Genomic DNA, 23,769 nt, shown 5'->3' with positions numbered 1-23,769 from the left:
TGAGTTTATAGATAGTTTAAAGAAAGGAAGACGTGAACGTGCTTGTATCATTTGTCTCCCAAACTGGTAACTGTTGCTCAGCCTTATAGATACTCTGAAAACTTACCAGCAGAGATACCCTGTTTTACTTACTTGTAATGATGGCAGGAGTATAATATTTGTAAATTATAAAGAAAAATTCAGAGGGCGAGCAAAAGTTTGGATGATGGACCATGTGCTTGTCCCTGTACTTGCTCTTTTTCCTTGGAATTAATATACTGCAGGGGAATGGGACGATGATAGAAATATTTTGCGCAATGCTCAGTTATACTTTTGTTTCAGGATTGAGAAAGGAAGGTGAAATGTGCCTTCATGGTTATTTTCTAAACTGACTGACAGCTTTCTTTTGCCCTAACCCAGGTTTTAAGGAGTTTGGGAAGTTGCCTTTGAAGATACTGAATAGGCTGCTACAGAACAGGGTGAAATTGTCAGCTGTTCTTGTTGTAAAGGACTGGGAAATGCTGCTTACTTAGTCATCGACCCCTGCATGCTACAGCTGTCAGTGTCTCCAGGTTCTGTAGTCGCTCTCCCATTATCTTCAGAACATTCCTTTCAACCTGCGTAGGCCCAGAAGTGGGTCAGCAAACTAGGCTGTGAGTTGAGAAGTGGTGCACGCAAATCTTTAGATGTTAACATTTTGCAGTGAGTAATGGCATCTGCATCCTTGCCTTTGTAACTCAGCTCGGCGTATGTCAAGGATGTAGGAGTAAAAAGACGATACTAAATTTGAGGAGAGGTTACAAATAAAATTGCTTATTTTAAAGTGCACTAATGGTCAGAATTATCTGTGTGCTAATGAGGTGCTGATGAAAACCATGCTGAGTATATAAAAAACATTCTTGGAGTGCTTTGTTGCTTTGTGGTACAAGTTGTTCTATATGGAATATTTTGGATTTTTCTAATGCCTTCCCTTTTCATTACTCGCCTGTGATTTTTTGAGGCCATTTCTGTTTTTTTATAGAGTAGGTTTTGATTCTCAGACGATGCAGAATACATCAAATGCGCAATTACTGTTGCGATTGCCTAAGTTGGCTTACTCAGGTCCAAGTTTTCTCAAAACTTCAGTCAGGAGAAAAGCAGATTAATGTCTGTATAGAAAGTGTAATCTCAGTTTACAGAGAAATACAAAGAGAAAGTGAGTCTGGTAGCCTAAAGGAAACCTAAAATGCTATGGCGAAAAGAGTATCTGTGCTATGCTGAAGAGACCAGGGGAGGCTAAGTACCATTGAAGGGGTTCTTCTAAGCACTTCAGCTATTCAAACATTTAATTGAGATAGATAAATATATCTTATAATTAAATTTAATTCCAGTTAAAGTCTAATGTAATTAAACACGTAACACATGTCCCCAGGCATAAGAAGCCTTTATTCCCCTCCCCCCCCCCCCTTTTTTTTTTAAAGAAGTTTGACATGGAAAAATGTTTTTATATGGCACAGATTTCCAAGGCAAGGCTAGCGGGTAACAACATCTATTCATATTTTTGACTGTATTTACAATGGTATCATACAGAAACACTGTTGTTAAACCTACAAAAACATTTCAGGAATCCAGCGTTTCAATAGCTGTTTTGCTGGGTTTTGTTCATTGACAAATCACACAAAAAGAAAACAATACTCTTTTTTTTTTCCAGTGTTTTAACATCTTTTATAACCTACCTATTCTCAACATGTAAGCAGTAAAAAGTTACATCTCCAGGGAATTTATTTTAAACACATCTAAATATCATAAATCATACATGCTTGTTTGAAATGGTCTCTAAAAACCAGGTCATTTTGATAAATGATTATAAATACTGAGAAATCATGGGTTTTGAGGACTTCTGATTGGTTTCTGAAACACATCAGTAAGAAAAATGAGCTGCACACTTGTAGTCAGAAAGAACTGTGTAGCTGATTCATCAATATGTCTGTGCTTTTCAGCGTGGTTGTAAACGGAAGCAAGAGAAAATACATAGTAAAGCAAGAGTTTTTCTGGGAAGAGTTAATTTGTTTGGTATCCAGGATCAAAGCATCACTTACCATTAAAAAAAAACAACAACAAAAAAACCCCTCAGTAGATTTCATAAATGAAACAACTTCAAAATCCAATAAATAATAACCATAGTGTTAGGAGGAAACTTTTAAGGCTGATTGTCTAGCAAATGTTGGGTTACCTCATGAGCTATTTGCTGGATTGTTTAATAGATGAAAATTTGCACTATGTTCATTTTTGCTCTCAGGAAATACAGTCAGGAACTTTCCTAGGACTAAAATTTTTAAACAGTATTTTACTGACACATTCTCAGAATTCTTTGCCCATAGCCAGAGTGATTTTGTGAAATAAGTATGGCCTCTAATTATGTATTTCTCTCTATTTATATATATCATTCAGTAGGATTTACACTTCTTCCCCCCCCCAGCCTTCTCTCTTAGAAACATTGGGGTCCCAATCCAGAAATTCAATGGAGCACAAATGTTTTTGAGAGAAGGTCTATTGATTCTAGTTGAACTGCCGAAGTGCTCAAGGTTTTTTAAGCTGTTGGAGCTCAATTCTGTTACTGTGTTTTAACTCTTTGGCACAGAAATGTAATTGCATGTTATTCTTTTATTATTTGATATTAAGCACTATCAAGGATCTCAGTCTTCAAAGCAAAGTCACTGAGGTGTCTGGATGAGTAGGAAGTGTGGTACTAAAACCAAATGCAGAAGGAGATATGGACACATGGGGATTATAGAGCCAAATATTCTTGAAGTATCTGAAGAAAATGTCACTAAAACCTTTCAAAAAAATCATTGTTGCAGTTACCTGTCAGGATTTTTAAACTGCTGTTGCATGGTAGGGAAAGAAAAATGCGTTATAATTCTTGCAGATATTAATTGATAAAATATTAGGATTGCCTGATTGTTTGAGTGTTGCCAATTCAGCGTTATACATACAAATTGAATTTTAATTTCATTGGTTTTAACATCCTAGGATAAAATTTGTCCTAACATATCTAACATAACTTCTCTAGCATTTTGCACAATAAGTAATCAGATTTCAGATTCCCTTTTTTTTTCTTTGTCATACTTGTTGCCCTTTTTAGACATGCTAATTATAAGTGCTTTTTAATTGAGCCTATTAATCTGCATATAGTTTGCTGTTTGGAAATACTCATTCTTTAGTTATGCGATGACACAATATGCTGCATTTTTGAAGTCCTCAAGAGTAGAATAGAGCTCTGTGTCTTGAAATTCTAGAGAAGGTGACAACATTATGTTTGCTGCTGTCTGCTAACAACCTGATATTGCTCACCAGATTATTGCTTTCAGCAAATACAGTGTTACACAGCAGTATGCATGGTCGCTGTAGCACGGTTCTTTCAGCAGCAAACCGTATTCTACCAAGCAGTTTTGCTAGTCTCCGGAAAGGAGGTGGAATAAATCTGGTTTCATCTGCAAGAAGGAGCGAAGTTTAAATCCATCAGTAAAATGTAGTTATGGTGGGGTTGGTTCAATCCTTATTTTTGCTATTTTATCCCGTGTCCTTGTTCTAATACACTTAAGAATGCAACTTGAAAGGACGCAAAAGGAAAGTCGTATTTTTAAAATATAAATACTTGCATATGTCGCTAATAAGATTTCTAACTAAAGTAGTGTGGTGTTAGAGAAGTTTGATAAACAGTGCTTGGGGCTACTTCATTACATCAGTGCGCAGCTGGGCACCGAATCTAGCCTTATGATCTGTCTTGAGCCTGCGCCCTGTCCTTTTATGTCTGTTTCCCCAACCTATACAATGGCGATACCACTGCTTTCCTTCCATTTATAAAGTACTGTAAGCTTTTATTAAACGAAAAGCTCTGTGTGAGTGTGTGTGCATACGTGCTTTTTTTAGTAGGCTTTAAAGACTTACAGATCTGCATCACCATTTCTCAAGTACTGCTGGTGGCAGGGTAGGAGCGAGATGGTACACAGCCACACTGCAGACAAAGCCTTCTTCCCACTACTCGGCAGGGCAACCGCGCCACCTTCACCAGCATGAGCTTGTGTGGCTGCGTAGGTGTGCACAGCAAGAAGTCATCTGACTTCTGGGGTGGGTGTCTGAGGTCTTTTATGACCAGAGACTGCTTTTCTATTGTGTTTAATGAAAGTTTGAATAAAAAAAATAGCCCGGTGTAATTGTGTTGGATGCACACACTCTAGTCATGGGTGTATTTTAGGTATTGGAACCACTAAAAAAAAAAACGTGTTAAAATATATGACTTTTAAGCATACATGCTATGGGAAGTTTCACCTGGAAGATACTGATGACAAAACTCCCACAGATTTTTGATAGTACCAGATTTTAAGATGTGCGCTCTTATTATGAATGTAGCTTAGCTTGGGAGAAGGAGATAGACCAGCGAGCTGTGCTAAGGCTTATCCTTTTTCGTGATACGCTTCCAGCAGCAAACAAAGAAAAGAAGTGCTTGTTTAAAAAAACACTGCTGTCATCGGTCTTAGTTTTCTAGTGATTGTTCTCCTTTTAATTTATTAATATATATTACAAAATCTGTGTCCTTTGATAAGTTTACCAAAACCATATCCATTTAACATGTTTTAATAGACAAAAATTGAAATCACACTAATGTTATTCAGTCTCTGCAGAGTTGCATCACTGTATCCTAGCATTCACTGGGTGATGCAAAATGGACAAAAAAATTATTAATATATAATGGGATATACTAATAGTTCAATGTCATACATGAAGAGCTGCTTCTGAAGTCTTCTACTAAACCTTATAAATAGACAATTTAGGCTGTCAAAATTCTACTTGTTAACATCAATGATATTAAAGATGTAACATTCATTGTAGATTAGACAGGCTGTCCTTCATTTTGAGATCTTGGACCTACAGAAGACAGTAACATACCTTATACAGACAGTAACATAACTCACGTCCTATTCCGAACATGACTTTATTTTCCATATGGAATTGTGAATTTTACAAATAGTTTTGGGGGTAGGTTACTTGAATGGAAGTTGTGCATATTACTAAATAAACATGTGATTATACATCAAAAGAAAAAACCAGAAATCGCATTTGGAAATTGGCTACTGAATATTTTGTTGCTTAATGATGGATGCAATCATTAAATATTACACAATCTGAAATCACTGGTGCTTCTTGCTGAATGCAAAGAGAAAAGCAGTCTGAACTTTGTATCAAAAATTACCTGTGCTGAATAAACCTTGCGGTACTGGGAAAAGGGGCCCTTAAAATACATGAACAGAAGAAAACATGCATGAAAACTTAACGGCCATTTGAAAGAAAAGTTATTTTGTACTTGAACCTATGTTTCCTTTTATCTTTCTTTTCAACAAATGAAACAAAATAATTGACCAAACAGCAGAAGAAACAAGTCTCAAAGGAATGAGTCAAATCTTTCAATTATGATGGAAGAGCATATTTTTACTAAACCAATAAAATCCAGTGGATTATGAAACCCTAACTGGAAGCCAAGTAATCTTTCTTTTTTTTTATGAAGCTCCTTCTTGGACTAGAGGAAAAATTGGTTGATTGAACATTATTTTATAGCAAATAGGATATGAAAAACTAAAACTGAAACAGATTACTGCAGGCTTTTAAAAGTCCTTCTTCCTTCTGCATTCTCTCAGATCTCTAACAGCTATTTTTTATTTTTAGCGAGTGAGCCTGATTGAATGCTGCCTTACATAAACTGTGTTAGATGCACTTCAGTAGCTTCTGCCGCCATTGTGAGTTTAATTCTTAGACTGTGGTCCTATGGTGATGCCAGTATACATTTAATTTTGCAAGCTGGGAGATGGCTGGAATCTGGGTGTGCTGAAACTGAGTGGTGCCAGGTCTTCACAGAAGAAGTAGTCATGCTACATTGATACAAACACACCTGAAGTTAAGTGTATGTTTACACATTTTGGTAAACTGGCGGCATTAGTCACTTAAATTTACCAAGCGGAAGAAACTGTTTCCCACTTTGGTCCTTCTAAAAATAGATACCGAAAAATCTGTTGGACATATGTGGACTGACAATATAGCTCTGAAGAGAGTTGAATGAACAGTGTGGTTTTCTACCTGCCAAACCAAAACCGGCATAGTCTAGAAGTATGCAATGTACCCTGAGTGTGCATAGGGGCTTCTTGGGAAGGGGGTGTTTTTGCAGGGTGAGTACGTCTCCTCAGGCACACAGATCTTCCTAGTTTTTCAAGCCTTTCATTTTCTTCCAGCTGGTGCAGAATACCAGAACACTGTAGGCCCCATCCTTATAGGATATGTGGACAAGCAAACCCTACTTGTTAAAACATGCTTATTACTGTAAAAAGAATGGTAGGAACAGTGACTAGATGTCTCCTAAATTCATGATAATTGTCAGTTGGTCTAGTGAAAGAACTGAAGTCAGATGTGTTGCTAAACACGTCAGCACATTTTGTGAGGCTTTGGTACAATGAGCTGGTAAAAACGGTGTGAACGGAAGCCCAGGCAGCTATGGCGGTGTTGGCCACTCGAAGATGCTGTGTAAAGCTTTGTGCTTAGAATGCCAAACAGAATTTTCTGCTAGAAGACAGCAGTCTAATGGGGACTAAGGTGTGTTGACTCCTTTTGAATTGATACTTTCTGAAATAGACTTTAAACCTAGTAAAAGTCCACAAGTCAGACTTGCCTTACACAGGGCTTAGGGAGAACTTGAAAACGTTGCAAGTCCTTTGCGCTTTGGAATTACTGATTTGGTTGACTTAGAAGTGACATAGGAATATTTAGCTCTTTTTTTTTTTTTTTGCTTTCTATGTTCTTGTTTTGGGAGTACCACAATGACCTCAAGCTGCAGCTGTTTGTTAAGTCTTTGTGTTCCTGAGGACATTCGAACAATACACACTAATGGTCTCTCTCTCCCGGCTCCCTCTCTCTCCCTCCTTCCCTCTCTTTCTTTTTTTATACTAGTCCATTTCTGAAGGAGTGTATGCCTGTATATCCTTTTAATTTCCATTTATCCTTGCAGAATGAGCACTTTCTTTATCACAAAAAAAAAACCCCAAAACAAAACCCCAAGATCCTTTACTTCAACCATACTTCCATTTAGATGTTAACTGACAATAACATAAGAACCACAGTGATTCGCTAGAACAGTACTATTAGGTAATGTTAGTCTGTTAGGCAATGCAAGATGAAATAGTTATGGATCAGTGAAGCAATCTCAGATAAAAATAGGAGGCTTCATTAGCAATTGTCCATAAGGTGTCTTGAATCTGCAGCATTATCTTTTCTTGTATTATCACCACTTCACATGATCTTCTAAGACACTATATTATTGGGCTAATAAGAAGAATGACTATTCTGTCTGTATTATTTGTTTTTGTGAAACAATATAGCATCATTAAAAGTAGTAAATAGAACAACCTTTTTTTTTTTTTTTTCTCCCCCCCTTCTTTTAATTATGTGAATATACACCAGAATAAGAGCTGGAGACAAGGGCAAAAAGATTTTGGATTGGTTTTCATTATGAAGAAATGTGCTGCCAAACTTTCCTGTAGCTTTGCTTTAGCTTTGCGTTTTAATTTTTTTCTCCACTCATTCTGAGCCCTTTACATTTTACATTTTAATACATTGCTACAACTTTACAAGGCAAACATCTTTATTGCTTTAATATGAGGGTATATACAGAAATCTAACAATATTCGAACCCTATAAAGCTATCTTTATTTCAGTGGTTTCAGACTGAAATTTAGACATGCAGAGAAGGCACCAATCAAGTTTGCAGTCCGCTGGCATGAGAAATATCAGATTTAATATTTTTGTATTTGTAAACATATCAGGAGATCTTTGCCACACATGACACCCAAACAAACACTTTTTTTTTTTTTATAGAGACCGTGTGTTTGAAGTATGGTAGCTAAATGTGTCCAGCCATTTTGAAGTGCGTTTGGTGAAATGTAACTTCGAGACGGGCCCAATCATTCAAGTATCTTGTGAAAGCAGTTTTCTTCCCTCCTGCAAAAGTCACTCAGTGCTTTGTCAGTCTGTGTACTGATGCTCTAGTCCCTTCGAAGCTTAGGTTACTGTGCATAATTCTGTTGGATTTAAGAGCATAATGTTGAAAAAGTTAAGCACAAGCATGTCAGTTGCTATTCTGTCATTGATTCCTTCAGCTTTATGGTATGCGACTAAGAAATGTTTGTAATTCCACAACATATGGATAGATACCGTGATTATATTATTTATGGAGGCTCTGACTTGCTTTGTGTTTTTCAAGCATGTTTCCACAGCTAATTGATAGTCTTAACTCACACACACACAAACGAAAAGCTGCATCCATGTTAACGTTGAAACATATGGTTGGCTTGATTATGTAGATAAGTGGAAATCTTCATGCTACCCATATAGTGAAGTCTGATTATATGTTACTGCTGGCCTATCAATTAAAAAGACCTTGTTAACATATCAGCAGAGTCTTACTACAAAAGGCATAGGTGAAATCCACACCAAGCTAGAAATCCAAGAAGTACTGCTTTTACCTGCGGTGTTCAGATGAATCTACATGGAGCCTTCCTAGTCCAGAAGTTATTGGTGGGGGAATACGTGTACCCTAAATACCTCTGGAAGAGTATTTCTGCAAGTTTGGGAACTGAAACAAGACCAGGGAATGTGTGCAACATTGCACAACGAGCACAAAAAGAAGGTCTCACTAATCAGCCTTTGCAGCTTCCTTACCATGTCGTATAATGTCTCATATATCTCTGCTCTCTGTGAAGCCTAAAAGCCAGGTTTATGCAGTTAATGTTGGGTTTTTTATAAAAGCAGACAGCATTTCCTTTACATCCAGGGTAAGAATGCACAGCCATAGGAAAGAAGAACATTCACAAAAGAGATATGGGGTAAGCACAAAGCACCTTTTTACAAGAGTAAACCAACTTTGTCCTTGGTTTCACCAGTACAAGGCCATAGACTGCTGTTCGTTCTGAACAGAATTATAACCATGGTTTAGATCTTATTTTGCCATGAGAGTTTGCAAGTTGCTTTATCAGTCTTTCTCCAATATGTTTTCATACTGCTTTGCAAATGACTTATACACCTCTTAGAAGAAATTGAATCCCGTTTTCCTGCTCTGGCCCTCTCTTCGCTCCTATTTTAATCCTGCCAAAACCAAAGCTGATGAAATTATCCTACCTTTCAGTCATACCCTTTTGAAATTCCCTTCCTACAATCTTTCTGGTTCCAGCTTATCCTCTCAGAGTTAAACTTACTTCCCTTCAAGGTGTTGCCCAATGTTTCAGCCAGTGTTTCAGATCCTGTTTCTAATCTACCTCAGTGTTTTCTCAGTGCTGTCTTAAGTGTGTTCTTTTCCCATTCACACTCTTCTCTGTCTTCCGTACGGCTCATGTACATGGAAGAGACATCTAGAAGCAATATTCTGTCATTGTCCCGTTAGCCCCAAACCATCAGTTGTTTTACTGTGAATTTACTTTTGGTAACTGTAGGTCAGGCATTGCTCTTCTATGAATTTATGGTGTGTAAGAAAAGAGTGTGAGGCTGAGAGTAAACAGGAAAAAAAAAAAAAGGAGAAAGAAAATATGTTTTGTGTGCTTTTTTTCTTATCTTCTTGAGATTTTAACTTCATAAGTGTATGCACCACAGATATAGTGGAAATCAAGCATGACCCGGGCATGGCAATGCTGGTGGTTAATATTTAAGACTGGTGATGTACCCACCGTTGAGCAGAGCCTTGTTTAAAAAGGGAACATTTGAAACTAAGCCAAACGGGTGAAAAAGAAAAAATAAAAAATCTAACTTTCTTAAAATGCACTCTTTTAATTCCAAGATTGTAGGTAATAATTACTTGTGCCAAAAGGAATGTGCTTCAAAGAAAGTAAAGTCTCATTTTGCAGGGGCCTATAAACTCTTTAAATATAATTGGCAATTTGTCCTTTCACTCTAGTTTTCTGTAAGAAGAATTTTAAAAACAGTGAAATATTTTTTTTGTGATTCCATCTCATTGATATAATAGACACGAACATACATTTGTTATGTGCGTGCATGTGTGTATCAAATCTAAAATAACAGCAGATAGGGACCTGGGCTGTCCACTTGATTTGACTCGACCAGCACTTGGTTATAGTGTGCTGTTTTATTCCTAAGTGTGTTTTAAAAACAGTGTGGGGAGGATGACGGAGCTGCAGGCAAGGAGAGAAAAGAAAAGGTACAGGAGTTTTGCTGCTAACTTTTGAATGCTTGGGCTTGGGAATTTTGCAGTTACATTCAATATCTATAGGTTTTGAGTGTAATATCAGCAAATAGAGTGCATGGTAAAATTACAGAAGATATTAAATCTGAATTCTGGAGACATAAATTCACATGAGGATCAGATCACAAGATTGGCTGCTCTCCGGCTAGTCTCCAGTGGGCCTTTTTTCCATATCACAAAAGTCGCCATACAGTTTGGCACAACCTTCAGGCTCAGTGAAGAGGGTTCTGTTCCAGGACTGAAATAGCCAAAAGCACTAGATGCCAGAACTGAGGTGCATTTGCAGTGTAGGACGGAGACAGTTTTACAGCTTTTGTCTCAACTCTTCTTTCCCCTTGCTGGGAATAAATCTCTTTGGGTTTTGGTAAGACTTCTATCAGCTTTATAGAGGAAGGGGTGAGGAATGAGATGCTAACCTTGGTATTTGTGACTTTATAACTAATGAAAACCTAGAAGTGTGTTGTGTCAGTAACTCACATTTCTGCAGCATACATTGGAATCTAATAGGTAGTATTTGAGAAGATTAAAGAAAAATTGGCAAGCAGATACTTTTCTGGTCAAAATTAGAGAAAAATTCAGCAAGAAAGTTGCAGACTTCTGAAAATGATGGAGCCCCATTCCCTTCCCCCACCTCCCATCAGCAGGCTGATGTTTCCAGCAACTTCAAAAACAGAAGACTTCTCTGTAATCCTAAATGTACATAAGGAACAGATTAAAGTCCTGATTTGTGAAAAATTTTGAGCACATGCTTAAGAACCATTGACTTCAATGGGAGTTAAGCATGTCCTCACACACACTTCTTGAACTGGAGACTAATAAGGATATTAAACAGGATCAAGAGGCTGCCCCCCTTCAGGAAATGCTGAAAAACTGTCATACCTGAAAGCTTTTTTTGTCATAAGCATACCAGCTTTCATCACTACCTTCCTCACCTCACCTCCAACCTTCATGAAATGGAGAAAACAACCCTTCTCTTTTCTCTTCCCCTCTCTTCTCCTCTCTACTCTATGCCAGGCTTAGCTTTTCTCTGGCTCCAAAAAGAAGAGGAACTACAGACTGCAGTGTCTATTGGGGTGCCATTATTTCCAGTGTAATGGATGTGGATGATGGTCAGATGGTACAGTGGATGGTGGTTGAACAACCCCCCTGAGGGAATTATTTGCATGATAATTAATTACATTGCTGTCTAGCTATGCTAGACAGCATTGTATTGTATTGTATTGTATTCCAAGGACCTAGGAATGACTGGAAGGACATAAAACACAGTACAGGTTAAAAAAAATATAAAGGAAAGGAAATCTTGGTAAAAAGTCACACTTAATTTACCTAGAGGAATCCTATTTACAGGGAAATGGTACCAGCCCGCCAAACAGCAATCCATATTTATATTCTTTTATTAGACGAGTGACAGATGGAGTGAAGTAGTGACGACTAAAAGGCTTGAGTGTGGGTTGATTTCTTTCAATTCAATATGACAAAAGGGGTTATGTATATGGTTTGTGAGTGTGGTACTCGTTTATTAAATGCTCATTTGGACTTTAAAAAATAGCTTGCCTTCATTAGCAGTCTCAGGAAACAGACTCCATAGTGTAATAAATCTCACTTGCAGGAATTTTGGCCTGATACTCATCTTAAAATACTCCAAAACTTTTTCTTCTGAACCTTGTCTCAAGCTCTACTACAATTCTAAGTAATTTATCCCTTCTCTTCACCATCCAGCTTTAGAAGTTAATTCTCATGCATTCTTATATACAGGACCAGTTTGGGGATGAGTCTTTGTTCTTACCTTAAGATATTCATTCCAAATTTTTCATTTTATTTTCTTAATGAAAATTCTACAACTGAAAGTCAGAGGTAACTTTGGCATAATGGCTGTTTAGACATTATAGTATCACTCTTAGAAAATAATTTACGTAAGAATCATAAAGCAGTAGGAATGTTAAACCTGAATATAGTTTGGAAAAGAAAAACTGATGAGAAGAATGCTCATTAGGTATAGGAAAAGCTGAAAATGGACTGTATGTTTCTTTCTGTCTCCCATATTTTATTAAATTAGCTCATGTAAATTAGTAAAGATGTTTCCTGCCAACTCTGTTTATGTGCTTCTTGAAGCAGCTTTTTTTCATTCAAGTCAGAAAAAAACAGAGATTTCCATCTGTGGTTTTGTGTTTTCACTAGTTGCTGTTTCTTTTGCTGCTGTATGTGTTGTAAATCTAAAATGGGATATTTAGTTTTTCTTTACTTTTGTCCAGTGGAGCCTACTTATTCATGAACCTGCTTGAAAGTGTTGAATGTTTTTGTATTCACTGTGATAAGCCTACAGAATTTCTGTATTCTTAAGCAGAGACTTTCTTAAAATGTTTGAATTCGCACATTTCTGCAGAATGTGTTTTCCCGAAGTGGGAAGAGGACTGGGAACAGACCTTTGCTCTCCCACGGTCAGTATCAGGTAATGCTGTGTATTTCCTATGTGATCTGTTTTAGCTACAGAGGTATGGCACTACCATGTAGTTACATTTGCCAGTCTGTCCTAGTAGTTGCCCTCTAATGTTTAAATACAAAGTCTTATGACTGCTTAGCACAGCTTTCAAGCATCTCAGGATGTATCAGGGTCTGGGCACTGTATCCTGGACTTTTGCAGAGCATTGCAGCTCCTGCATCAAGTTCTGCACGACTGCAAGATGGACGTAATTGTCCTGAGCAGCTTTAGCATGGTGTGGCACAGCACGTGTTCTACTTCCACATTATGATGTGATCTCCTTTATGTTTTCTTATATAATTTACTTGGTAATTTTCTGACTGCGCTACTGTCTTTTGTTTTATGATGATTTTCCATCTGTTCTGTCTTCAAATTTGTGAGTTAATCTGTGACCAGTTTTTGAGAGCCAACTAAGACAGATAGATTCATATTTTTTAAAATGTATTAAACAAAAAGAAAAAATTGTTCCAAAAGATACTGTTTTGAAAGATATATTTTTACAATGACTTTATACAAACTTTATGTCTGCTACTAATAAAAAAGAAAATATTGCAAATAGTCCCTAACAGTGCATTTTGCTAAGTTAGTGTTCTATTCATCTTATTATACTAAGGAATTTAAAAGCTAGAAAAGCTGTCATTAAACTGAAAGGGCAATGGAAAGTTGGTAGCCTAAACATTTGTTTTGATTCATATGGAAGGAAAGAATTTGGACCAGATGCTTGAAAGAGCTCAGAACCCAGCAGCCCCCATTGTTCTTCATTTAGGTGCCTAAATGGTAACAGTTGGGTGTGCAGCTTTCTTGAAAGCTGATCCTTTTGTGTTGAGGCAGCTTTTAGGCTTTAGCCTATCTCTTCCTGGCTGTAGAACTCGAACTGTAAACATTTTATTCCAGAACTGTCCCTCATCTATATCCTGCAAGCATTTGCTTGTAGTTGAGAGACCTATTGTTAATATTGCAGGGCTGCAACCCCTTCAGTGTGTCCTGAGTTTTAAAAATAATGTGTCCCTCACATTGCTTTCATACTGGGGACCTACTTCTCTGCGTCTAATGCCTTGGTAATACATTTTTGAAGGAGTTCAACCAATGTGTGGACTCTTAAAAAGCAGTACATTCATATGCTTTTGTTTGCATTAGGCTGGCAATCCTGTAAAATACAACATATTTTAAAGAAAACAGGGCTGTGCACTTTCTTCCATAAAGTAAGCTCACAGTCCTAGAAAAATTCTTGAGTGAGGTTAGTGTATAGGATGCTTGCAGATCGCTGTGCTTATACTTTAAGGTTGATAATATACAGATGATCATAATACGAGTAATTGAAGAATAGGGTTAAATCAACATCAAACAAGGTGTCTAGTGTGCCTTATAGTTAGAAAAAGGTTAGTAAAAATTAGCTCTTGATTTTACACAAGTTCTGTACACACACACATGCACAAATACATCACAGTAAAAATACCATTTGAACTTCTATTGTGCTGCAGGCTGGATAAGATATTGTATTTGTTTGATTCAAAAGCACCTTCGGACTTCATTCTTGGATTATGAGTTTTTAAAATGTAGATATAATTACTAAAAGGAGGGGGCTATTAGTAGGCTTAAAAGTCAAAGACTAAGTTTTAATAAATAAGCCAGCGTGCTACCCTGCACCCCCAAATAGAGAAGACGGGTGGCTTTGAAATAAGACACTGGAAAGAAACTGAGGAGGAAACAACTGAGTTTCCAACTCTGCCACAGACCTGTATGCATTTATCTACTAGAACATTGCCCAGAAGCACCCAAGCTGTCTCCAGGGCTGGAAGTTAGCACCTACAGGTCAACATCATGATTTTGGCAGGCAAACTGCCCCTGCTGAGAAGCAAGTACGTTATTTTGGGCAAATCACCCTGAGTATACACTCTGCAGGAGTCCCTGCGTAGAGCCGCTAGTTTCGTTTCCTTCAGAGTCATTTCAATAATCTTTACACAGTGCTGTAGTTATTCCATACTTCAGATCTTCAGTCTGTAAAATGGGCAAAACTGGCTTACAGTTCCTTATGCATAAACAGAGCTAAACCATTCAGGACATCAAGCTAGATTGGGGAGTAGGAGGAGTCAAAATTTAATGGTAATTCCAGTTACCGAATTCTGGGTGAATTACCAATCAAGGTATTTTTGAGCAGGTATGGAGCTCCAAAGAATAAATTATACCTTTTATTTTATCATCTTAAATAGAGGCATTTTTATCATTTTGATGATTTTTCAAGCCAATTATTGGCAGATGTGCTTTATCCAACCATATGTATGAAGGTGATGTGCAGATATATTTCTCTGCCTCAACAAATATTCTAGCTTCTTTCCAAATGGTGTGTTTGTTTGGCTGATGCACGACCTCAGCCAGACATTTTTCTGAAATTGAATCCAGATCAAATGAAATGCCCTGCTGACTGGTTGGATCTCAGTGCTTGCCTTGATCAATGTTCCTCACCCTTACAGAAAATAAGCAGTTGTCAGGTTATCTGGGATTTTCAACACAGGTTCCAATATGTTATCCATAAATCTATTTTACCTTCTTTGACAGATGCAATTATCACATTCAGTTAGCATTTGAAGACTATAGCATCACAAATTTTGGTAGCACCTTGCTCTAGAATGTCCTTATTTTTCACATGGAGACCACGCAGTTCTCTGAGTAAACCTTCATGCTTTGCAAACCTACCAAGTGCTGAAAACCCCTGTTGGACTGGGTTTGATCAGTCATATTGTACAATTTATATTGGGTGTCACTAAAGTTTCACATCAATTTTCATGTTTTCTTGTTCTGATGTAAAATTCCCCTCCACTAGGAGCTACTGGAAATTGCCATATTGTGAATTGCCTCTCCAGAACCAAGTAATTCCCTTCTGTCCTGAGATTTAATTGGAAGAGGTTGGACACCCAGCTTTTTCTTGCCTGTCACTGACTGACTCATTGCCAGGAGATATTCAACAGTCTGGCTCCTTTCACTATGTTTTCAAGTCTAAATGTAGGCCACCAATATACCTGGATATTTTTCAGTACAGTGGTTATTACATTTCTGTACAGAGCTCTTGGAAATTGTGTGAAGGGTGCTATATAAATGTACAGATTAAAGCGGAGTGGATTAAATAGGAATGGATTTCTGGAATGCACATCACCCCTTACTATGAGTTCTCACAGTGTGGTTAGAGCCAGCCTGTACTGCATGAAAATTTTTTGTGATGTCCATTTAACCAATAAATCTGTCATCGCTGACTGGTCTCCATTTCCTCTGAAATAAACAAATCACTATTAGGTTCTTTGAAGCAGCAGACTGCCAGGAAACACAAAAGTCACTTTTGCTTCATCCACAGAGATAAAGTAGTTAGTAAGTGGAAATGAGCTGCAACTGAAGGAGCCTCAGTGTTCTCACACCTGCTAGAAAGTACAGTAGATTTCCACACAGCAGGAATTCAAACAAACCTCCGATCACTGTGTTCAATGAAAGTGAGCTCGCCTAGCCAAGAAATGAATTGCAGGCCCTTGGAAACTACTTAAAGAGAGCCAGTTTCACAGGGACAGAGGAAATCTGACAGAGTCCAGTAAGCTCTTCTGGGTCCATGATGTCCACTGTGTCAGCTGTTGTTTGCCTGGTGCCATATTTCTGACCTGAACGCTTTTCTGGCTCCCTTTTTTGAACTAGATGGTCCTCTGCTTTTTCCACTTGGTGTTTTATTCCACAGGGCACCTCTCTGTGCCTTGACTGCCTTTAGCATCAAGTGTTTTCACATGTAATTTTTCATCTGCTTTTTCTTTGCTCTTGAGCTGGGATTTATTTCACTGGAGTCTCTGTTTCCCAATAGCCTGTGGCTTAAGTCTTATCTTTTACCTCTCTTCAGTGTGAAAAATTAGTCTTGAAAAAGCTAATTCATTCTGGTTGTTCTCTGCTGAACTACTTCAACTGCTGAAAAAGGTTGTGGAAGTTAAGCTTCTGACAGGCGAGTGTAGTTGTTGTGAAGGGAAAAAAATCTGGGGTTTAGATTCTGTAATTCATTTTTAGGTTAAGTTAACTAGGTTAGCTTACTTCATCACAGAAGTGAGGGAAAATGTTCCTGTTAAAAAATTGTAGTTATTTTCAGAAAAATAGCTTTAAATTTTCTTCCTAATAAAAACTGGTTTTTGACTTGTACAAATGTCTGTGACTATGAAAACTACAAGAAACTGCTAATGGAAGCTGAACTCATGACAGCAACAATCAATAATAGAAGAAAGATGACTTTTTTAAGGAAAATCTAATGAATCTGCATTAGAAGTGGACCCTGGCCCAGCAAAAGCTAATGAAAATTTTTAAATGGACAGCTTTACAACATAGTTTATATATAATGTTGAAAAGCCTTTCATATTTCTTTATCCATTCAATTTTTAATGCTTGTTTCTAAACCATTCAATGCCTGTTAAGAGTTTTAACATCAGTATTTCCAGTGACATTTTTCTTTGTTGGAAAACAGTGTTACTACAGTTTCAGTAAAGTTCTATCTTGGATTTAAATCCACAGCCATTAATTTTTCTTTTCTTTTTTTTTCTTTTTTTGCCTTTAGTCCTATAAATAAAATATTTAATTTGTTCTTATCCAAATCCTCTTAAGTGACTTATTTTCAGACTTGTGCTGACATTCCACTGTATTTTTTATTGCTAGTAAATGTAATACTTCACATTTTGAATTCACGATAAGGTAGAAACTATTCTTGTAATTACTGCAAGCATAAACACAAGCTTCAGTTGTATCCTATTCAAATGCTTATTCTAACCCCTGTATTCATATTGCTTTCTGATGCTTTGTGTGTATACTGAGTTTTATAAGTTAATTTGGACTTTAGAAGAAATTTATGTGTTTTTACCAGTAGTGACTTAAGGGGACATTCCTAAAGCTGTCCCTTTTATCCCAAGGACTGGGTGTTTGCGTGCCCCCAGTACAGTGCTGAAGTGTCTTTGTCTTCCTTGGTGGGAAGATACTGGAGGGATGAAGGGAACTGGAGAGAAAGACAGTGCTGCATGGAGCCAGGGCTGTCCTCAGCCAGGAGCTTACCCCATCACACAACCTCATGTGGAGCTGGGATGGGGCTGCCCTTCTTCCTTTCTTTCTTGTTCTCTGGATTTATAATTGATTGCACTAGTGATGGGAAGATGTGAAAACAGACCCATAGTAAAATGGTATAAAACTAAACCAAAAGGAGTATGGCACTTGCTGTGGTGCCAGATGCTAGATCTAATTTGGAAAACTTCTGGAAACAACTTGGGGCTCCAGTTGACAACACATATTTCCTGGCTTTTGTTTAATCCCACGTAAGTAGTGTTTTTGTCAATAACGGAACAAAAGTGAGGAAAAGAAAGGCATGTATCTGTCTGCCATACGTATGACAGTTCAATTCCTATAAAATACACTACTTATTTATAAAACTGGGATTAGTTTCCAAATTATATTTGCTCAAATGTCTTGAAATGAATCCACAAACACTCTGAAAAAGTGCTTAGAGATGATTTTTCAAATTTGGAAAAAAATGTGATTTTGGTAGCTTGAAGTCCTGAAAAAGCCCATTTGTTGAAACTATACAACTGTTTAGGTCCTGATGTATCACAGACATAATCTATGATCATTAGGAACAAATAATAAACTCCTGGAAGAATCAGAGGGAACAGAAGAGTTTAATTTGCTGAAAATACTGTATTCCAAGTGGGAATGTAGGAAATACGAAGTAGAAAGTACAAAGTCTGGTGATTTTGTACTTTTTTCTTTTTCTTTGTTTTTTTGGGGTTTTTTCCTATTTTTTTTTTCACCTCCAGTTACCATCTTTCTGGTTGTTTGTTTTGTCTGTTTTGTTTCCCAGAGACTTTTAGCCTATCGTTAACAATAAAGGCTGATGGTTGTTCACGTGAAGAAATATCGGCATACCGGTATCTTTGTATCAGTAAGGTAGCATGTAGCCTTCTGCATGGATAGGAATCCTGGTTTTGCCACTTTCAAGCTGATCTTCAAAAAAAGTTAGAGGGGAAAAAATCCACAAGATTAAATAAGCACAGGTATACCTTAAAGAATATGTGAATAAAAAATGCATAAGGGTTCTTGGATTATGTCCTTAGGTGATGTATTTACATAACTGCCAAAGCACCTTGTCACAGGAAGAAGGAAAATTTGAGGGCTACTAAACACTTAGCTCTACATTACATGAACTTCAAGGAATTTTAGTTATATGACAACTGTAAAGAATGTTTTTACATTTTACTGAGCAAATAAGAGATCTCTTTCCCTCTTGATTCTTTTAATCTATCTGAAGTTGTAAAGAATGCAGAGAAGAAGCAGATTTTTTCCAGATCAAAAATAGTAGGATGAGGTAGTGCTAAAATGGGATCTTCAAGTCATTTTTAATCATCCTGGAACTCAAAACTTTGGAACTTCTGTCTTTGGTTTCGTAACTAGTTTTACAGCAGATAAATGCTTGGGAGTTTCCTGTTTACTTTATCTTCCAATAAAAAATTGACCCAAACCCCAGTATTCTGCAGAGAGTATAAATCCAGTCAGAAAGATACTTTTTTTCTAAGAATTAATCTAGTCACATAAAACTAAGTTTGGAATGATTGGGCAAGCTAATGGCAAGCATCGAAACTTTTCAGGAGCTGTTCAGAACAAAAGCTACAGTCAGTTTTTCCAGAATGGGTTACTATTTTCATTTATGCTGGTCAAGTAATTTTAGTGTGTGATGAATTGAAATAATAAAGAGAGTTTAAACTACTTTATGAGAACCCAAAGATGTCATGTTTATGAATTCTGTATATTAATATAGCAGAAAAGAATTAACTTCTTTCTCCCTTTACCACACAGCTTTTGTTTGTATTGTGTGCATAACTTATTAAATCAGAGTTAAGAGAGCTTTGTATCTGCTCTTGTAAGCCATGAATTCTGGAGCCACACTTTTCTTATGGGAATGGAGATTCAGTCTTGGTGGGAAAAAAGTCCTGCCTCTGCATTTATGAGCCTCTCACACTGCAAAGTTTTATAATTGTTTCAGTGGAACACAATTGTCTTGGAAAAGTTGTATCTTGGAAAGAAAAAGCTTCCAGGTTGCTCAAGCTGTTTCGGGGAGGGGGAAGAAGGTTAAAGAGCTAGAGAGAGACCTTGAGGTATACTCTTTACTTCAAGGGGGAGCCAATGCACAGAGCAGGAGAGGAAAGTGGTATGCCATGTGAATCTTCACGCTAAGCAGACTACTTGTGTATTTATGTATCAACTCAATCTTTCTTTCAGGATGTGTGACTTAATACCTGCACAGGCATTACATCAGTTAGGAAATTCTGCTCGTTGGTGCCTGCTTTGTTTCGAGTAGGACAGGGCATCATTTGGAGTGAGAGTTAAGCATAGTGAGAATCAGTCCAGGCAAATACGCAGGGGTTAGGCAGTGATACGGGCATCTTCCTGCATGCCTTAACATCAGGAGGAGGAGGGGTGAGGCAGAAGGCATTAGAGAGAAGAAAGCATTTCAGACAAGTACTTTGGTCCTGGCTAGAGTGAGCTGTGCTTTGTCCAAGTGATGATTTGTACCAGATATAAAGTTGCCATCTCCTACAGTTTTTTTTATATTGATTTAGAGTAAATGAGGAGCTAAACATCATTTTTGGCATCTCAACGTTATTGCCTTACTGATTCTTAACTACTTTTGTAGAAGTACTGAATGCTTTGATAAAGGAATGTTACAGATATTTCAGCATGTTCACAAGGTTCTAGATATGAGAGGGAAGTCTGCCTTTAATAATCAGTTAAAAATGGGATAGATAAATTTGATGATCAGTAGCAGCAGAAGATGTAGAGAAATGACTAATCCAGAATAGTACTGTAGGTCATTGAAGGTCATTTTTCCTTAGAAAAAAATGAGTATAAAAAACTTTTCTAAGCACTTTCCACCACTTCTTTCTTTTCACATACACATCACTGGGAGTTGTGAAATAACTTGTTGTTCATGTTCTATACGAGTGCTCCACTGGACTCTGATTTGTAAACAGGTTTTCAGAACTGTGTGTGGGCTAATGACTTTCATACCCTATGTGTGTTTTTTCACGAAGTTTTAAAAATTATTTTGGTTCCCCTAAACATCTTCTGTATTCTGAGGGAGTTTTCAGAATGGCTGTTTTCTAAATATGATTAGGAAGATGAAAGTCTAACTACTGATTTTACCCCTGGGCAACTTGATGTGTGAGTTGCCTAAAGATAAATCTCTAATTTTCATAGCCCTCTTACTGATAAATAGTTATCTTGCATTTGCAATGATGCTCCAAAAATTTCAGAAACCACTTTCACCCTGAAACCATTTTTGGTTGACTGTGGCTTGTATTCCTGCTTCCTAATTGTACTTCTGGAGTTATAGGTCAGATTTCTATGTATGAGGATCTCTTTATCTGTTTGAATTACTCATTTATAAAAGGAATATATCCTACACACGTTGCATATTACCAATTTATCATGTAGAGGATATGTACAAAACCTGGTGCTTTCAGATGTTAACGCATCTGAATTGCTATGTAGCTCAGGGGACCTGAATATCTATTGGCATAGCTCTCACAAAAGGTTTGCTCACCTTTTCACAAAAGTTTAAAAGGATTTGCTGAGAACTATATATACATTTTTCTGTTGCTTTTGTCCTGTCATTCTTGGTTTAGACCACCTTTTCTCCCAGGTCTATTATTTAAAGTGTGAATTTCATGTGATACTATTTATATGCAAAACAATATGCAATTATACAAATTTGGACAGTTATTGCCACACCTTACTCAAACAAGGATCAAAGTCTTGCTCAAGACAGGAACTGTTGTTTTCAGTTAGATAAATTGGGATACTAAGTTGATGTCACAACTGTGATGTTTTCCCTCAATCTTCCATTAAAACCTGCACACCCAGGATGATGACAGCTGGGATGCAGCAATCAACGTTTTCACTTGTTTGTTACCACCACAAAGAAGTGAGATGCAACATATGATAAACTCATTGTCAACTATTGGGAACATGCACTTCTGTTTGTTTTAAGATACAGTGTCCAGTATAATAAGGAGGCCCTTTAACCAACACTCCTACACTAATACTAAAGAATAATATATTTGGAAGTTTCCCTGTGCATATGTGTCTTCATTCAAAGAAAAAGCTTCTGGGCTGTATCTACATTTTTTGTACTAAAAAATTGTCCTCCTAGCTAGGCAAATAGCCTTCCTAGCTGAAGCAGGTATTCTTAAATCTTTAACTGAATTCTAGCCTTTTCCAAGTAGTATTGTAAAAAATGTATTTGTTTATTTATTTCCCTTTAAGGCTTGGTAGGGTCGTGCATTAGTGACCTGACAGTGTCCCTTCTCTGAGAATTAATGATGAATAATTTCAAGTAGTAGCAAGCTGTCTGAAATGAGCTCCTATTATCTCTCAGTGCAAGCTAAAGCAAATAAAAAAAAAAAATCAGAATTAGTTCTTCACTAATTAAAAAGCTTTTTTTTTTTTTTTTTGGTATAAAAGTGCACACAAGCAAGTAAGCAAGTATGGATCTATTTAGTAGCTTTTAGGGGCAGGTCCTATTTACAAATAGCACCACCTACAAATACTCCCAGTTGACTTGGGTGTTAATATATGCTGATTAAGGTGTTGAAGGAGGATGGTTAACCTGAGCTTCTTATCTGGTCACCATTGATGCAGTCCGGGAAAGAATAACTGGTGATTTTTTAATGTTCTCAGCTTTGTCTTATCAATGTCTTCTCATTTTGTCAACAAAACTGAAGGCTAACTTGCACAACAGTTGCTTCAAGACAACTTTTATTATGTCACGGGCTTGAAGGGCTGACATCATGAGTGAAGTGACTGAAAGTGACTGAAGAGAGAAAGGGATTGATATTGAGGTTTTTGACAGGGACTAGATCAGCCCGAAAGAGGTGTAATTTGTAGACCCAGGAATGGAAGACATCATTGAAAGAAATAGTTTGTGTATGTATTTTTATTGATGTGACTTATGAGCTACGGGAAGTGAAAAGAGAGCATTCTATTGTAATTGCGTGACTATGAGATTTGTTTCTTCAGCTTTAGATCTGTATAAGCAGCTGAATGACAGAACACCAAATAAGCAAACAGTCTAAATCCCAAAATAGCATAAGTAGATGATGTAACCAGTAAGGTCTTTTACGGTGATGGAAGACCAAGGTCTTTCTTGGAAATAAGGTAAAAACACCCCAAACAAAAGAATCCACGAAAGAAAAGGCAGACTTTAAAAGGAAACTACAACTCGAGGAGCAATGTAGTGGGATTCTCCGGTAGGTTTGGTAAAATACATGATACAAAAATCATTATTTTTTGGGGGTGTTACATTTTGAAGCATGAGAAGACACAGCTTTCCTGCTTTCAGAAAGAAAGTGAAAATATACGGGAGTAGGAAGGCACCAAATTGTGTTTAGAAAGCTTAGCATTCAGCTAAATGCACTGATGCATAAACTAAACACTTTTTATGCCTAAACCACTGTTTATATAGTAATGAGGATTTTCCATCAGTTTCTTCAGTTAAACAGTAGCAGTCTTTTTGCTGTTTAATGGAAACAAGGCAGTCTTCCATTAAAATATCAGCTATATCAGCATGTTATGCTCTTTTATCTTTTATATGAGTTCAGCATAGTCATAACCCTAACAAACCAACATTTTAACCTCCTTTCCTTTTAAATTTTTTCTATGATTTGTGAAATGAACCTGGTCCAATTTTGCTGAAGAAGCAAGCTGGTATTTTGGATGATAGAGAAAGTCAAAATCCAGTTTTTGTTTTCAAAGATGGAGAGAGCTTGTTTATGACTAGGAACATCTGCCAAATGCTCTAACACCAGCATAAATTAACTATTTTCTCAAGCCCATGTTTACATCTGTGGAAGAAGCTATTGCTCCATGTTTTCAGTGCCCCAGAGGCCTATAAATCCCCTGAAAAACATTGCAACAATGTAAAACAACCCAGTGCAGTTATTCAACAAGTACCATTTTTATAGGGCTGTGCTCTACCGGAGCATGC

General features: G+C 37.2%; 1 protein-coding gene across 1 annotated transcript in view; it reads left to right on the top strand.

Moving 5' to 3' along the window:
* The window catches only part of MEOX2 (mesenchyme homeobox 2), a 53,388-nt gene that overhangs the window by 2,966 nt on the left and 26,653 nt on the right, over positions 1-23,769 (top strand). The gene's annotated exons all lie outside the window — the stretch shown is intronic.

Source organism: Strigops habroptila, chromosome 1 (assembly GCF_004027225.2).
Source record: "Strigops habroptila isolate Jane chromosome 1, bStrHab1.2.pri, whole genome shotgun sequence".
NCBI classification, from domain to species: domain Eukaryota; kingdom Metazoa; phylum Chordata; class Aves; order Psittaciformes; family Psittacidae; genus Strigops; species Strigops habroptila.
The sequence above is the reverse complement of the archived record's forward strand: the minus strand, read 5'-3'. Positions and strand labels throughout refer to the sequence as shown.